At 41.9% G+C, this 14,944-nt stretch overlaps 1 protein-coding gene across 1 annotated transcript in view; it reads right to left on the bottom strand.

The window, feature by feature from the left end:
- Window positions 1-14,944, bottom strand: part of LRRTM4 (leucine rich repeat transmembrane neuronal 4) — an 882,974-nt gene that overhangs the window by 653,326 nt on the left and 214,704 nt on the right. Inside the window, exon 2 of the mRNA XM_074981699.1 lies at window positions 2,668-2,778. The gene's annotated coding sequence lies outside the window, so the exon portion shown is untranslated. The remainder of the gene's footprint in view (window positions 1-2,667; window positions 2,779-14,944) is intronic.

The following is a 14,944-nucleotide window of genomic DNA, read 5'->3' on the forward strand; positions in this document are numbered from 1 at the left end:
ATTGTTGGCACATGATGGCATATATGATGTTAGTAGAGGAGCATGAGAAAGTGCCCGTGATTCTGTGAGTAACCTGGTTAGGTCCAGTGATGGTATTTCCAGAGAAGATATGTGGACAAAGCTGACAGCGGGCTTTGTTGCAGGGAAAGGTTCCAGGACTAGTGTTCCTGGGGTATAGACTGTGGCTGTTAGTGAGGATCCTCATGAGGTTGGGAGGTTGTCTGTAGGAGAGAACAAAAATGTCACCCAGGGCCTTCTGGAGTGTAGCATCCTGATTAAGAATAGGTTGTAGGTCTTTAATAATTCATTGCAGTGGTCTGAGTTGGGGGCTGTAGGTGATGACCAGTGGTGTTCTGTTCTTGGCTTTTTTGGGCCGATCTTGGAGTAGCTGGTCTCTGGGTATGCGTCTGACCCTGTTGATTTGTTTTTTTACTTCTCCTGGTGGGTAATTCAGGTTTATCAATATTTGGTAAAGTTCTTGTAGTTTTTGGTCTCTGTCAGCTGGATCAGAGCAAATGCGATTGTACCTAAGAGCTTGACTGTAAATCGTGATGGGAACTTTCTGAGTCACTATAGGGGCTCATCTGCATACTTGGCTCAATCTAATTTTTGACCTTCCCCCCCATACCCTCTACTCTCTGATTTGCTCACCTTGATCATTTTTTTTTTCTGATTTGTCCTCCTTGACTACTGTTTTTGGTTTTCTGTGCCTTAAATATTGAGTCTGTTCTGGTCTGGCTATGGTCTGAAGAAGTGGGTCTGTCCCACGAAAGCTCACCTAATAAACTATTTTGCTAGTCTTTAAAGTGCTACTTGACTGCTTTTTGTTTTGATAGTGTATTGACTAGCACGGCTTACTCTCTGTTACTATTTAACTTTAAGTAAGTAACTAACATAGCTGAAGTCAATGTGCTTAGATCTATTTACTGTGGTGTCTGCATTTCTCATTTGGATGGAGCACCATAGCGGACAGGAAAGTGCTCGGCATGCAATTTACCGCATCTATCCTATATGAGAGAGATCGACCCCGGCTGGCTCAGTCGCTGCCCACTGATCCATCACGTACTGTTGGCATGTTCTTAGGCACGTACTTCACTTTAGGCAATCTGAGTAGTGCTATTAATAGAGTGGGTAAAGCGAGACACATGCTTAAATTTTTGCATAGTCAGGGCCATAGCTTCCGTAGCTATGTCTACACCACAATTTACTTTGGCATGAGTTATATCATTCATATGTGTAAATAATTCACACTCCCACTCTTGGACAGAAATTATACTGACCCTCCCTCTCTCATCAAAGCTACCAGCTCTTGTGTGAGGTGGAGATATTAACCTGGAGATGTCTCCTGTCAGCTTAGAGCATTTTCACCAGAGGTACAGCAGCACCACTGCACTGAAGGAGCAATTAACATCATGTGGCTATGCTGTCCGTGAGTAATTGTGTGTACAGTACCATATCTCTGACAGCTGATTACCTACATGTTTACTAATTATTTCACGTTTAAAAACACTTGTGTGGAGCCCCAGGAATGCAATTCCATGTTGCAATCAGAGACTGGAAATGAAGCCAAAGGTAGATTCCTTTGGGCACTATCTGTCATAAAAATCAGACATACTGTTCAGCGCTAGTTCTCTTGGTCTTCAGGGGTTTGCTTCCTACACCATGTGGCAGTCAAGCAAACCACATATGTAGGAGCTAATCTCATGAATATACTGGGTATCAACAGACCATAACCTTGGACTAGAGAATTAAGGCAGTGAGTGACAGATCTTTTCATGGTACCTTTCCTGGAGGGACAATGAAATAGCATAGGCTTGACTGGCTAATCTGCTCGGCATCTAAAGTCACCCTTAGTTGAGGTAATGTTCTCCCCCTGCCCCATGATCTAGCTGATACACCTTGAGATAAACATAACTGGCAGGAAGATCTGGAGCAGCATCTTTAGTGATTCCTGCTGCTGTTACAAGTGGGAAGAGAAATTAAACTAGACCTCATCTCTTCTTCTTAAGTGATCACTATAAATAGTATCTAAGCACATGCAGTCTGGTACTGAGCCCAGGCCACCTGCATCCTAGCCCTGAGATTCAACCACACCATTCTTCCTCTGACGTAGGAAAAGGAAATTCATAACTTACAAATAGGCTCCTCCCACTAACACCAAAATCCCGTTACTTAAAACAAAGCCTTGCACCTGCCTTCAAACATTGCCATTGCAGTCTATATGGAGACACAACCAACAAAAACCATTGCCGCTGGTCATTGGGAAGTTTACAATGGGAAACGCAGTGCCATAAATAAGACACAAATGTCACCTGGTAGAGCCATTCAACATATGGCACTTCTACTTCTCTCCTCCTCCTCTTCCCTTTCTTTCAAGGTAAAGAGAGAGTTCGTGGCATCTTGGGTTTGTAGTGGAAATAGAATTTGTGACAAATCTGCTTAACAGCAATATATATATATATATATATATATATATATATATACTGTTGTTCTTCCCTTTGTGCTAAGCATATGTGCCAGCTCTGTGAAATCACTGTAGCAGGTTGTGAATGAAGCATGAAATGAAAAATGCTTGCCCGTTACACAGAGAGAATACAGACAGTGCCCAATAGTTTATTATGCTGTGATAGGTGTTGTGTGCTACACTATCAAAGAAACAGTTAGTACCTTGAAGCCTTCCACTTGTTTCTCTTTGTACCATTTTCTTCACTGCAGCTGCCCTTTCTTCCATAGCTAGGCTGAAGCGTCACAAAATAAATAAGATCTATTCTCCTTTGCCTAAAAGAAAGCAGATTGTGCAAATCCATTGTATAGTCTTACTCCAATGTAAGAGAAAAATACAGCACAATAAAAAACAAGTTCATACATTACACATGTGCACACATACACACAACCCCAATGCCTTTTTTTTAATCTTTGCAAAACCAAATTAAGATCTCCCTTGTAGAGTTTGTCTTTGGTGTTCCTTTTTCCCACTTGAGCTACTGAGACTTGGTGCTCTTTTATCTCATTTAGGCCAGAGATAAAACCTAATCCCATATCCAACTACTCTCCAAACACAAGGACATCAAAGATTTTTTCTTATACAAGTTCGCCTTACAACATTTTTTTAAATGACTTATGCGTTTTAACTAAAGGAAGAAAAGGTGAAGCCTGTTTTCCACTGTGGAAAAATGTTTGACAAAAATCCACATAAAAACAAATGATAGGTGGCAAAATATAGTTTCTATCCCAACCTTCGCGAATGTTCATAATGAAAGAAGGCTTCTCCTACCCGAAGTGCAAGCCAAAAACCACAATCTCTCTCCCCCCACCCAAAAAAAAAAACACACCAAACCACTCCAAAACAAAACAAAACAACAAAACAAAAACACACAAGCGCCCTTGTAGTAGCTAACTTCCCATGTTCCCCCCATTCTTCTGGCTTATACTCAGCAACTTCATGGGAACCAGTGATTGATCACCAACTGGGATGAAGCTTCTTGGTGGCTGAGCAGCAGAATCCCAAATGGTTAGTCTCCTCTGCAATCTCAGCAGCAAAGATATGGTTCCCGGTAGCCTATGTCAGAGTTTCAAACAGAACCTCAAAACCTCCTTGCAAGAGGTGCAAAGAGGGACTCAACCAACCTCTTATGGGGGTTGAAGAAGAGAAGCTTTTTTCCTGCTCTTATGTGGGTAGGACTTACTCTCTAACACAGTGTTTCCGAAATGGTGTTCTGGAGAAGGAGCCCTGGGGTTCTGCTAAGTGAAAATCAGGGTTCTTTGAGAAAATTCCATTACAATAGCTGACTCCTCTGCAGCTCCCTGCCCTGCCACTGCCGAAACAGTTGAACTCAACTTAATTGGTTTAAAGGAGGGAAGGGCACTGGGGGGGGATGTTGCTGTTGAACTGAATTTATTTCCATTCTTTCAGCAATGGCAGGACAGAGAGCCTCTCACTCACACTGCTACCTGAGCAACCACACCCCATCAGGGGTGAGGCTTACCTCACCCATCCCAGCGGAATACCTCCACGCCTGCCTTCCTTCTGCTGGGTGCATATGGCCACATGGCATAGGTTCCCCAGCCAGCACCACAGATGTTAGTCCTGGGGAGCTGGTTTGGGGCTGAGGCAGGTTAATCCTGGGGGTGGGGAGTGAGTTTGGGGCTGAGAGGGGTTAAGGCTGGGGATGGGGGAGCGGGTTTGTGGGACGGAGGTAGAACATGGGGATAGGGGGCAGATTTGAGGACTGAGGAGGATAAAGCCTGGAGATGGGGGGTGGGTTTGGGGGCCAAAGGGATTAGAGTTTGGGAATAGGGTTCAGCAAAGTTCTTCCAAGTTTAAGAGAGTTCTGTGGTCATATAAAACTCAGAAACACTGCTCTAACACTTGCAAAAATGCCAGTTGGATTTAGTAAGCCCAGCCAGGCTGCTTAGCATAAAAGGGGACATAACTAAAAGTAGAAAGGGCAATTTGGGTGTTAAGGGGCATCTGGATCTTCACTTTCCACTTTGAAAGCCTTTGAAAGTCTTTGAAAGCCTCACCTAAAGGCAAGACATTTTCCAAAAGCACTTATATCCTAGGGACTTCCAGCAACACTTCTCCGGGATTTGCAAAAGTCTAAGGCAGGCGGGCTTGGGTCCACATTCCTCAGGATTATTGTTATAGTTGTACAGCCCAGGAGCCTGAAAAGAAATTAAACTCTCACAACTACTAATCGATGTAGTTGTGCCATTACAACCCTCAGTGTGAACTATCTCAAGGAAAGGGCTTTTGTCAGCACAGCCAAAGGTGTGTAGGGAAGCAGCATAGCTATCTTAACAGATCTCCATCTGCTGGTATTTGCTGCATCTTTATCATGGGGGTTTGCTAGCATAATTACAACAGCAAAGGTTCTGCACCATAAACATGCCCTGCCTTTGGTGCCTGTGAAAACCCCAACCACAGGCTCTGAAATACCTCCAGATTTTCATTAAAAAAAAAACAGCAGACCCATTAGGCTGGACAGGATCTCAGAAGTCAGACATCAAGCCCAGCTCCCTGCATTGCAGCAGGGCCAAATAAACCTTGATCACCACAACAGTTGTTTGTATAATGAGCTCCCCAAAACCTCCACGGGTGGGGATTCTAAAACCTCCCTCACAAGCCTGTTTGTCTCAGAGATGTGACTGGAACATGGACACTCAGGTCTAATGCTCTGCACTCTTGGGGTAGCCAGACTTGGAGAGTAGAGCAGAGCCTAGCTAGAGTCCAGGATCAGAGCCAAGGATCACCCTGGAGCGTAGCTGAGAGCAGAGCTGAGAGTCAAAGCTGGTGATCAGAAGCTGAATCCCTGAACCATTTGGTGAGCCAGACACTTGGTCAGGAAGTAAAACCAGAGGGTTCAAGGATGGTCATTTCTGACCAGAAAGAGAGAGAGAGAGAGAGAGAGACTTGAACTGAGAACTTGACCTTTTCAATCCAAAAAATGGGCATATCAATCAACAAAACTGTGTTTTATAGAACTGTTTTAATAATTTTGTGTTCCCACACAGCACAGACAACTTTAAGACTTCAAAAGTTGCTGTAAAATGGAATTGTTATATTCAAGCCAGTTCTACTTACAGGTTATAAAGAAAGATAAAAAGAAATAGGAAAACAAAACTAAACTGAAGGAAAAACAACAGTAACACAAAGTGCAAAAAATTAAATTTATTTTAAAGGAAGAGGAAAGGTAAAGATTTAATTTTTCATGTTTTTGGGTTTCCATTTTCCCATTTTTCCCACTCTACCCTCAGCCCCTGCTTTCGGGGGCGAAAATGTAAAAATAAACAAACAAATAAAAGTAAGTGTGAACAGAGAAAAATAATTCCTCTTCAAAACCTCTGGATGAAGAGTAGTTTTGAATTTTCCACTCTCAAGAACAGTGGTAGAAAAGTGATCAACCTCTGACAGTGGGTCATAAATAGGGAAAGAACAGCTAAGAAAAATACATCATAATGATCTACACAGTCACTTTCAATGATGGAGTGCATCTCTGACTTCAGCATCTTAAAGATCAGAATCTTCCCTAGAATATCGTTATGTCCGTGATACAATAGCCATAAAGGGATGTGCATTTAGCAGAGAAATACAAGCACAATATGCCAGACTGCATTAAAATCCAGGTTGTAAAACAGAGCAACATTAATTTCCTGTAATGAAATAATGATGCCTGGAGATCTGTTTTGCATGAAGAGGCACGTTGGCTGTGTCTTGGTAGTGCATATTGCCCCAGAGCAAGCAGACTGGCAGAACAATAATTCCATTAGGTGACCCCACTCATCAACACAGGGTACCGAGCAATTATATTAAAATAAAACAAACAAGGAAGAGATAAAGTACTGAACAATAATGCTTCCTTTCTCCCACTTTTTGTCTAGTCTATTTACATTTAATTTCTACGGAGTGCAGACAGTTCTCTTACTTTTAACAGCATCTAATTATGATGTGTTATTTCTTATTATTGTTGCAGTAGTACTTCTATTCCCCAGTCAAGATGATGGCTCTGTTGTGCTAGTCAATGAGCACACATTGTATCCCTGCCCCACGGAACACACAGACTTAGTAGCAAAGAGGAGCAGCAGCAGGGAAAAGAAACGGGCACATCGAGGAGAACCATGAATAGTAACCTTGTCTCCTGAGCTTCAATCCAGTGATCCTCTCACTTCATGACACTTTGTTTACTCCTGCCTTCTGTCTCATCAGTGGCGAGTATTCTTGTTTGCAGGATCTGTTTCCTTAGGGTATGTTGAAGGTGTGATTGCAGCATCTGTTGGCTAAGCTTAGCTTTGATCTGGGTAATTATTACGAAAGTAGCCAATGAAGTTCTTGCTGCCACAGCTTCTTTGTTTCAGCACCAACCCAAACTAGACCAAAGCTACTTGTGGGGTGTGTCTCCATGAGGTGCTGCAATCCACACATCCCCACTGCACTGTAGAGAAACTCCGAGTGCATGCACAGTGCCTAGTACAAAGGGGCCAGATATTTGTTGGAGCCTCTCGTAGCTACTGTAATTCAAATAAACCGCCCCCCCAAGTGGGCCCGCAGGTCCCTCTAAGAACTTAAAGGGTTATGGGAATACAGGGGTGCTCTTTTGTGCCAGGGGAATCCCAAAACCCTTCAAATCTATCATTAAACCGATAACTATCACTCACCTAAGGCTGTGCCTATATTACACATAAAGGTCAATCACAGATAGGCAGGTTTAGCTACATCAGTTGTGCAGCTAACAGTCTACACTCGGTTAGTCTGTCTTAACAGGGGAAAGTTGATGGCAGAGTTTCTCTCTTTGACCTTCCTTAACCCTTGCCTCTCAGGAGGAGCACAGGGGCCAACTTTGACGCTTGCAAGCTTGATTTTGTGTATTCACAAAATCAAACCCCAGAAGATCAACCCTGAGCAGGTCAGTCTTCTGCGGTAGTGTAAATTAGCCCTAAATCTTCTTCAATTCACTTTGCCCTTGTTCAAAATATCTGGAGATGCTCACTCATGCAGAACTTCCCCAGAAGTGACTGGAAAATCAAAATGATAATGCGGTACTTTTATTACTCACCTGTCAGTATTCGTTACCTTCTCGCTGCTGTGGATGGAGCTGAGGTTGACACTGGCAAGCCAAACTCTGTTGTACAGTAGTTTTATTACCTTATGTTTCAGCCTGCTTACTATCTACAGTGTATACGACGCATCCACGCAGAATATCCACAGCATTACATTTCATCAAGGTAGGAGTCTGCACAGATTGTACCCTTCAATGATAAAAAAGTAAGCTAGCTCTCATAAATACAAAACACCATCTACTCCCTTGTCAGTGCCTGGGTTCTCTGGAGATGGCATTAATATTATTATTCCTCATCCAAATAACTACTACATCTCAATGATAAAGCAGAAGATGATGTGTCAGGTGCTAATAGAATTAAAATATATGGAGTGGGTAAGAGGTCACAGGAGTGCCTACACTTTGCGGTTAGAATAAATTTATTATCTAGCCACAAATGGATGAAATAGGACTGCGAAGTTAACAGCCAGATTTGGAAATTCTGTTGCTGCTGTCAGTTTAATTCAGTACCTGGTTCTGGCAACATTAATTTTAAAGCGCTTAGTAAATAGAGTGGCAATCTTAAAAAAATCTAGTGGAAGCATTAATGTCTGCTTGTATTTTTTACCCCGATTCTGCAATTGTTATTTGCCTGCCTGACTCTCATACAAAGCCCCTGGAGGTTCCAGGATAATATATGAAAATCATTTGATAACCTAGCTGCACAGTATTCAATTCCCAGAGGAACTAGTGTCTCTCAAGCAACAGTGGTGTAACAAGGAACTTTTAATATGTTTTTCATCAGTGCAATTTATCAACTGGCTTTTTGTTCATTATGTCAGTACAGCAATGGACCTATTTTCAGGATGGATTGCAAACAAACAGCCCCCTTCTGAATTCGTGTGGTAAGCTGCCTATTGTTTTCTTCTAAATTCTCTCTTAGCATGAATTTAATGCTGACAAAGACTTGAGTACTCAGTGGGCTGAGGTGACAATTTAGAAGTCAGGAGCCCCTCGTTTTAATTTCTTAGTCTGCTACAGATGTACTGGGTGACCCTGGGAGAGTCACTTACTTTCGCATTGTCTCAGTTTCCCATCTGTCAAGTGCAGGGAATAGCATGTCCCTGCCTCGCAGAGTTGCTGTGAGAATACAATCATTAAAGATTCTGCAGAATTACAGCAATCGGGGAAAATTTCATAGAGTAGGTGACTCTGAAAGTAGGGCAAATATTTTGCCAATAGCCATAGAGCTCTGCATGGATACAGATTTGTATCTGTGGATAGAAATCCTTATCTGCTGAGCTGCAAGGCTCTACCTAAGAATGTGGAGCTCCTCCCAGCTGGTGCATCTGTACTGTCCCCAGCAAGGCCATATGACCCCAGACAGGGGATGTGAATGGGGGTGGACTGGGGATGACACAGTCAAACGGTTAGAAGTAGTTGCTGAAGCAGGGCACTAGCACCATGCTCTTTTCATTTAGCTATTGTGTTTCTAGGGAGTACCGATTTCCATCTGTAGATATCCACACCCACAGACAGGAACTTATATCTGCATAATCAAAACAAAAAGCAGTCAAGTAGCACTTTAAAGACTAGCAAAATACTTTATTAGGTGAGCTTTCGTGGGACAGACCCACTTCTTCAGACCATAGCCAGACCAGAACCGACTCAATATTTAAGGCACAGAGAACCAAAAACAATAAGCACGGAGGACAAATCTGAAAAAAATGATCAAGGTGAGCAAATCAGAGAGTGTGGGGGGGGAAGGTCAAAAATTAGATTAAGCCAAGTATGCAGATGAGCCCCTATAACAGCAACGAAGGGTCCTGTGGCACCTTATAGACTAACAGAAAAGTTTTTCTGTTAGTCTATAAGGTGCCACAGGACCCTTCATTGCTGTTACAGATCCAGACTAACACAGCTACCCCTCCGATACTTGAGCCCCTATAGTGACTCAGAAAGTTCCCATCCCGGTTTAAACCATGTTAATGTGCCGAATTTGAATATAAAAGCCAGCTCGGCTGTTTCTCTTTGAAGAACAGTGCGAAAGTTTTTTTTCATTAACACACATACCTTTAGGTCATTAATAGAATGCCCCATTCCAATATATTGCACAGACTTCTAACTCCTTTAGACAAAGGGTTAACGGCCACAAAACAGACATCAAAACACTCCAGATCCACAAACCAGTCAGTCAACATTTTAATGGAATGGGGCATTCTATTAATGACTTAAGAGTACGTGTGTTACTGAAAAAAAAACTTTCCCACCGCTCTTCAAAGAGAAACAGCCGAGATGGCTTTTATATTCAAATTCGGCACATTAACACGTGGTTTAAACCGGGATGGGAACTTTCTGAGTCACTATAGGGGCTCGTTTGCATGCTTGGCTTAATCTAATTTTTGACCTTCTCCCCCACCCCTCCACTCTCTGATTTGCTCACCTTGATCATTTTTTTTTCTGATTTGTCCTCCTTGATTACTGTTTTTGGTTCTCTGTGCCTTAAATATTGAATCTGTTCTGGTATGGCTATGGTCTGAAGAAGTGGGTCTGTCCCACGAAAGCTCACCGAATAAACTATTTTGCTAGTCTTCAAAGTGCTACTTGACTGCTTTTTGTTTTGATAGTGGAGCACGGCTATCTCTCTGTTATATCTTCACTGGGTTCTAAGTATCAACTCCAAGAGCAACTGCAAAGAGGAACTTGGCCTGTTTAAACTGAACTAAGACACTCAAGAAACAAATCTTCCATGCCACTGTAAATTGGCACAGGTCCATTGATATTATTGCATCTACACTCATCTGTGCCATTGGGCGATACAGACCATGATCCTGTTAAGATTTTCTCCAACAACAATTAACTTGTGTCCTCATCTTTCACAGAAACAGTAAAAGGAGGGAATTCTTTGGAGCCCAAGAGATGTGTTGCTTCATTAAAAAAAATACACACACACAATCAAACAAAAAAACCTCTAGACCCAGCCTCTGCACATTTCTACTTATCGTTGGTTTTAGTGGTCAGGTGCCACACTCTGCACTCAGAGAAGGAGCCAGTCTTATGATTCACATTGTCAGCCAGATCTGGGGTTTTTACTAGCAAATGATTGAGAGGTAAAAACTCTCAGGTAGATGGACTTAAGGTTAGAAATTGAGGTGGTTGTTTAGGAGGAAGTTCAGGCTAAGGTTGGTGTGTCTTGTCACACAAATTAATCAAAAAGAAAATTCCAGGAGAGAGGTAAAATTTGGACCACATCCAGCGTGTGCAGGTAATACCAGGAGGAGGGTCAAAATCCCACCTGCTTACAGTACGTAAATTATCATTGCAATACAAAAGATCATCTAACATGCACACCGAAATATGCCTTCCCACCTGTGTGTAAATTTGTTAAAAATGGTGAAAGACTCAAATTCCATTAATGTCGATGCAAAACACAGAGCCTACTTCCATAAGCCACATCCTATTCCATGTAAAATGTCTAGAGATGTAGACATCACTATTTATGGACTTAGAAACATTTTCCCTGTGAGTTTATAAAGGTACTGAACATTTCATTTAATGCACACAGTTGCCGAAGATTGTAGTAATTATGATTTCAGGAACACAATGTCAAGAAAAAAAAAAAGGCAAGACAAGAAATCACCATTTGCTGTTGCCAGATTCAGAAATTATCTGGAAGAGAGAGAATGATTTTCTCAGAATACATTGACTACGTGGAATTTGCTGTGCGCACCATTCAGCATATGAGACAACCAAGGCACAGTGATTGTTCTTTGCATTTTCAATAGGTGGAAAACAAAGATGTTTTTCCTTTTCCTCACCTCACTTGAGGGACATTAGGAGCTGCATATAAACAAACATCTGTATGAAACAGTAACCGAGAGGCAGCCGTGTCAGTCTGTATGAAACAGGTGCTTTAAGGTCTTTGGAAGAGCATTATACCAAGAGAGAAAACCAAAACTTATCTCCAACCACTGGACCAATTAAAAAATAAGAATACTACATGATAAAGTAACCAGACAGAAAACTTGGGGAAAATCAAGAGACAGCACAGACACCACGTCTCAGGACGACGGCACTCCAAAAGCAGCTTGTGAACTGCAGTACAAACCAGCAGATTCTTGAGAAATTAATGTTATGATCTAAACTGACCTAAGGGGACAATGGAAATATCAGTGGTGAAGGGGGTGGAGTAAACAAGCAGCGTGGGCAGAAGCATACACCCCAACACTTAAAGGAGAACAAGTCTACCGACCTTTACGATTTTGCACGCAGATGAAGGGCATGTCCTAGTTGACACAATCTTTAAAGTGTAGAAATATAATCACTGCACATTTAGGGGCAAAATTTGCTTGATTGTGTTGAGAGAAAAGAAAGCACTGGTGCACTTAAACATTTAGTAAACCCTCAGTGCTGCCCTTTTCTCATACTCTCTATCTTGGGATATAACACAGTGCCTGCTGAGTCTGCGCACCTCTCTCTTAATCACTGAAAACGTCAACTATTCCAAACTACATGCTCACTTACCTAGTTTGTAGGAGTGGTTGTGCATGTTGTGCATTCAACTCACTTGCAGTTTAGAAAGTTCAGTGCTCACTAGGTATTTGTTATAAAAAGAATGAATGTATACATGTAGGCATACCTGTCTACTTCTCAGATATTCTTGTCCTTGGGTATCTAGCACAGGTCAAGAATTTGCTTCTCAAAAGGACTGATGGAAAGAACTTGTTTCTACATTTTCTTTCCAAAAATCTTTGGAAAAGATAAAGCAATTCCTTTAAAACTCCTCTTATCCTGTGAGGTAAATGGCATTAAATAACCACTGATTTCTTGTAAGAAATGCCCTTATTGCCAGATGAGAAGAACTATGAAGGGCTCTGTACAATCCATTGTCTCCTCTGAACAGCATTTTGATTCAGTTCCTCCCACTAACGCTTATTATATGTAAATTCTTGGAGTAGACTTGCAAAGAGAAAGCTGCATGGTTATATTTGATGTCTGCGTATTTCTTCCATGCTTCACACTTCTGCAGATAGACAGCTGCCTGCTTGTGTAAATCTGCCATTTGACTTGACAAATCTCATGAGTTGTAGTGCAAGCAGCCCAGCTTTTGTGTAAAAATGGCAAAATTAATGAGACTCAGTAGCATGAGGCATTTTTGGATGAACAGGTACCTAAATGTGAGCAGATTGAAGATGACATGGATATGCTGTTTGACTGTGAAAATGATTAGTAGTAACCCCAAATGATTAATACAGAATAGGATGTTTGCCTTACACCATCTCACCTGAAGCTAAATGCCTTTGAAGCAAACACCTCAATCTTTAAAATGCCTTTATCCTCAGGAAAAAATGAAGGGAATGAAGGGAATGAAAAATGAAGGATGTTACAGAGGTTCCTAAATCTGAGCCAGCCTTTTTAGGTGACAAATCTGAGGAACTCACTCAGATTGAAGTGACATTAGAGGAGGTTTTGGAGTTAATTGATAAGCTGAATAGTAACAAGTCTCCAGGACCGGACGGCATTCACCCAAGGGTTCTGAAAGAACTCAAATGTGAAATTGCGGAGTTATTAACAGTGGTTTGTAACCTATCCTTTAAATCCACTTTGGTACCAAATGACTGGAAGACGGCCAATATAACACCAATATTTAAAAAAGGCTCTAGAGGAGACCCTGGCAATTATAGACCGATAAGTTTAACATCAGTACCAGGCAAATTAGTAGAAACACTAGTAAAGAATAAAATTGCAAGGCACGTAGAAGAGCACGAATTGTTGGGCAAAAGTCAGCATGGTTTCTGCAGAGGGAAGTCGTGTCTAACTAATCTATTAGAATTCTTTGAAGGGGTTAATAAACATGCGGACAAGGGGCACCCAGTGGACATAATATACCTAGATTTCCAGAAAGCCTTTGACACGGTCCCACACCAAAGGCTTTTATGTAAATTAGGTGGTCATGGGATAGGAGGAAAGATCCTTTCATGGATCGGGAATTGGTTAAAAGACAGAAAACAAAGGGTGGGAATAAATGGTAAATTTTCACAATGGAGGAGGGTAACTAGTGGTGTTCCCCAGGGGTCAGTCCTGGGACCGATCCCGTTCAACTTGTTCATCAATGATCTAGAAAATGAGCTAAGCAGTGAGGTGGCAAAGTTTGCAGATGACACCAAGTTGTTCAGGACAGTCAAAAGCAAAAGGGATTGTGAAGAACTACGAAAAGATCTCAGCAAACTGAGTGATTGGGCAGCAAAATGGCAAATGAAATTTAATGTGGGTAAGTGTAAGGTGATGCATGTTGGAAAAAATAACCCAAATTACACGTACTACATGATGGGGTCAAATTTAGCTACGACAGATCAGGAAAGGGATCTTGGAGTTATAGTGGATAGTTCTCTGAAGACATCCACGCAGTGTGCAGCGGCAGTTAGTAAGGCAAATAGGATGTTAGGAATTATTAAAAAAGGGATCGATAATAAGACAAAAGATATCATACTTCCCCTATACAAAACTATGGTACGCCCACATCTTGAGTACTGCGTGCAGATGTGGTCTCCTCACCTCAAAAAAGATATATTGGCATTAGAAAAGGTTCAGAAAAGGGCGACTAAGATGATTAAGGGCTTGGAACGGGTCCCATATGGGGAGAGGCTAGAGAGACTGGGACTTTTCAGTTTGGAAAAGAGGCGATTGAGGGGCGATATGATGAGGTATATAAAATCATGAATGGTGTGGAGAAAGTGAATATAGAAAAATTATTTACCTTTTCCCATAATACAAGAACTAGGGGACACCAAATGAAATTGATGGGTAGTAGGTTCAAAACTAATAAAAGGAAATTTTTCTTCACACAGCGCACAGTCAACCTGTGGAACTCCTTGCCCGAGGAGGCTGTGAAGGCCAGGACTCTATTAGGGTTTAAAAAAGAGCTTGATAAATTTTTGCAGGTTAGGTCCATAAATGGCTATTAGCCAGGGATAAAGTATGGTGCCCTAGCCATCAGAACAAGGGCAGGAGATGGATGGCAGGAGATAAATCACTTGATCATTGTCTTCTGTTCTCCTTCTCTGGGGCACGTGGCATTGGCCACCGTCGGCAGATGGGATGCTGGGCTGGATGGACCTTTGGTCTGACCCAGTATGGCCATTCTTATGTTCTGAGATTCCAGACTTGTTAGACTCCTCTGTGTGCCTGACAGTTCTCCATTATCTTGACATTCATTAAGAAATGATTCCTGAGGTCATGGATTCTCAATATATTATGAATGCCAATAACTACAATGGTCCTCTGTGACTTGAAAATAGATTGGGTGTCCTGACATGAAGACTGGCTTGTCTGTCTAGAAAGAATGGGATGAAGGAAACTGGAATTATCAAGGCATCTTGTTCAGGAATATTAACGAAGGAAGGAGGGGT

Source organism: Carettochelys insculpta, chromosome 31, assembly GCF_033958435.1.
Source record: "Carettochelys insculpta isolate YL-2023 chromosome 31, ASM3395843v1, whole genome shotgun sequence".
In the NCBI taxonomy this organism is placed as follows: Eukaryota; Metazoa; Chordata; order Testudines; family Carettochelyidae; genus Carettochelys; species Carettochelys insculpta.